At 50.3% G+C, this 3001-nt stretch overlaps 1 pseudogene; it reads right to left on the reverse strand.

The window, feature by feature from the left end:
• Positions 1 to 2387: 2387 nt before the first annotated feature.
• Positions 2388 to 2594, reverse strand: LOC142286881 (U2 spliceosomal RNA; annotated as a pseudogene).
• Between the last annotated feature and the right edge of the window lie 407 nt (positions 2595 to 3001).

Consider the following 3001-nt stretch of genomic DNA (forward strand, 5'->3'; position numbering starts at 1 on the left):
GCCCCAACCTAGGTAGACCCCCACTTAGGTACAGGGAAACTACTCTTTAAAAGGGGGGGGCTTTATGTGTTGAGTGTACCAGTTTGAAAGTTTTAAATGATAAGTAAAGATGATCAACCAAAGAAGTTTACCTGATTGAACCGTGATTAAACCGGCCGTTGCCGGCAACTGTTGTCCCCGTAGGGACTGTGCAACCATTGCGTAAGGAACTGCTTACGGACAAGCCCGAGAACTTGCAGGGCAACCACAAACTTAGTGCAATGTAAATAAAAATGTTTGTTGGCTTGACACCGTTACCGCCTCCGGAGAGGCTGATTTGGGAGGATGGGCCTGGAGGAAAGGGATGGCCTAGGCCCGCCACTACCGTAACCGGTGGCGATCCTCCGGGGGTTCAGGGGTCCCCTTGGACGTGGGCCCCCTGAAAGAGACAGAACCCGCTCGGGCAACTTGGTGCTGGACTGGGGTCAAGGGGTGCTGCCCGCTTCTTAGGGGCAGCATCAGGGCCAGGTTGTTTGGGTGGGAGAAGAGCGGAAGCTGTACCGTTGTAAAATGTTTATGATGCTTTTACATGTTTTACCGTTTTATTCTTTTTCAGTTGTGAAAATAAAACCGGTGATGGACGGGCAGCCCGCGGACGGTCTGCATTTTACTATAGGGGAATGTGGCGCCCTGGACAAGCCAGGTCGTCACAGGTACTACACCAACACGCTCTACACTCCGGCTAGGCACACCGAAGCTAAACACAAATCCTAGTTGCCTTCCTCCAGGGGCTGATGTCCACACCAGGGGGTGGGCCAGGCGGTTGATCCCACCCACCGAGGAGTTCACAGTCCTGGAGGCGGGAAAAGGAGTCAGATTAGAGATCAGTTTTGGAGTTAGAGAAGTGAAGAGGAGAGGAGACTGACCGTGTCCGTGTGTGTGGCCCGGGCACTCAGCAAGGTTGGCAGACGGTGGTGACCTTCTGCAGGAGAGGCTGATTGGAGTGAACCGTACGGACCGGGGATGGGCGGTGGCCCGCCGGTACCAGATCGGGGAGTGAAGAGAAGCCAGCACCATCCGGCAGGGCCTACGGACCCCGACCAGGCTAGGAGTCGCCGTAAAACCGGTCAAATCCGTTAGCGACAGGAACCTCCAGGGTTTCCCAGCAGTCAAGACCCGATTGAAGGCAACAGCTCACACCGTAGAGGGAAGCACAGTCACCGCCAAGGCTACAGTTCCCAGGGCCAGAGCCTGCGGGCAAAAGGGGCTCCCTCAGCATCCATCCAAGCTGGGGAGCGGGTTACCGGTGGGAAGCCCGCTAGATTTTGGGGGAATAAAAGGGGTCCACCACCACATCCCCACAGGTGCACACCCACCCATCAAAGAGAGCTATAAGCCAATACCACCTTCACATTGCCAGTGTACCAAGGACATGTTGAGCAACATGAAGGCGGCTGGGGTTATCCGTGACAGTTGTAGCCTTTGGGCAGCTCTGTTGATCCTGTTAAAAAAGAAGGACGGCACCACTCCCCGTATTGAGGAATCGCTAGCTGCATTGAGAACTGCAAATTATTTTTCTACCCTTGATCTCACTAGTCACTATTGGCAAGTGTCCGTTGCTGAGGCAGACCGGGAGAAGACCGCCTTCGCCACCCCTATGGGTCTCTGCGAGTTCAAAAGCATGCCCTTCGAGCTGTGCAATGCGCCAGGAACCTTCCAGAGGCTGATGGAATGCTGCTTGGGACAAGATTTTAGGGTGTATAAAAAGGGAGATTAGATCCCGTGATCCCAACGTATTGTTACACCTCTATAAATCACTTGTAAGGCTACATCTGGAATATGGGAACCAGTTTTGGGCTCCACATTTTAATAAGGACATTCAGAAGTTAGAGTCAGTTCAAAGGTGGGCAACTAGACTACTACAAGGAATGGAAGGCCTCCCATATGATGACAAGTTGAAAAAGTTATTAAGTGATTATTGGCTGCAATGGGGCTTTCTGGCTGGTGCCAGCCTCTCTTCTTAGCACACAGGAACCACAATCCCTACACCATGCTTCAATGGATTCTCTCATCCCAGCCCAGTAAAACTACATATTTTACACAGTCATAAGCAGCCAAAAGGGATCTATTCTATTCAATTGCAAATGATCTAGATAAGACTGAGAATAAGATACTGCACGGGACATAGCAGAGTTGGTCAAGTTGAGTGGAGATGAGTTTGCTATTTGGCACAGCTTTTTGCATCAATAAAGCAAGTAAAAGGTGTGAAAGATAAAAAAAAGGGTGAAAGTGTGAAAAGTGAATTGGCCAAATTGAGGTGCATATAAAGTTTTTGCTTTCTTTCAATTCACTAATGGGGCTCATTTGAATCAGGTGAATTGAGTTCTGCTTTTGGAAACTGGGTTAAGAAGGGGTGCACCGGTCCTGGAGGTACTGCAATACCAGGTCAATGCGTGGAGTGGACAGAGCAAGATTTTTTCCATCTCCTTGTTCTAAAAATCCATTTAATATATGGTCCCCAGAGAGGGGACGTATCAGATATTAAACTGATAAGAACAGATTTAATTTTTTTTTTTTTCTGTTTATCAGTAGGACTTCAAAATAACAAAGGTGATCGCCTCCCGTTGCCTGGGAACCGTCCAGGCACAAGAGGGCTATGTGTCACCAGAAGGCGCACACACTTCCTCAAGGCCGGCAGACGTGCAATCCCAGGCACCTTCCAGTACCGACCAAGGTAGCGTCCTCCGAAACTACACTTGATCTTAGCCAAAAGGCCGAGAAGCTATAACCCGAATTGGTTACGGCCTTGAGTGGCACCCTGGCCTATACCGGACACATCTTAGGGAGAGGGAGACAAACCCACGCCTACAGAAGACATTTTGTCACCCAAGCCAACCCTTGAAAAGGCTGTTTTGCAGAGCAAAAACAAGAAGAATGGTGCTTTTTGCAGCCGCCGCCCACTGCAATGAATCTGAATAACTCCTCCTTTTGGACACAAGCACCTCCCCTCCCCCTTGCAGTC

This window comes from Anomaloglossus baeobatrachus, unplaced genomic scaffold (genome assembly GCF_048569485.1).
Source record: "Anomaloglossus baeobatrachus isolate aAnoBae1 unplaced genomic scaffold, aAnoBae1.hap1 Scaffold_70, whole genome shotgun sequence".
Lineage (NCBI taxonomy): Eukaryota > Metazoa > Chordata > Amphibia > Anura > Aromobatidae > Anomaloglossus > Anomaloglossus baeobatrachus.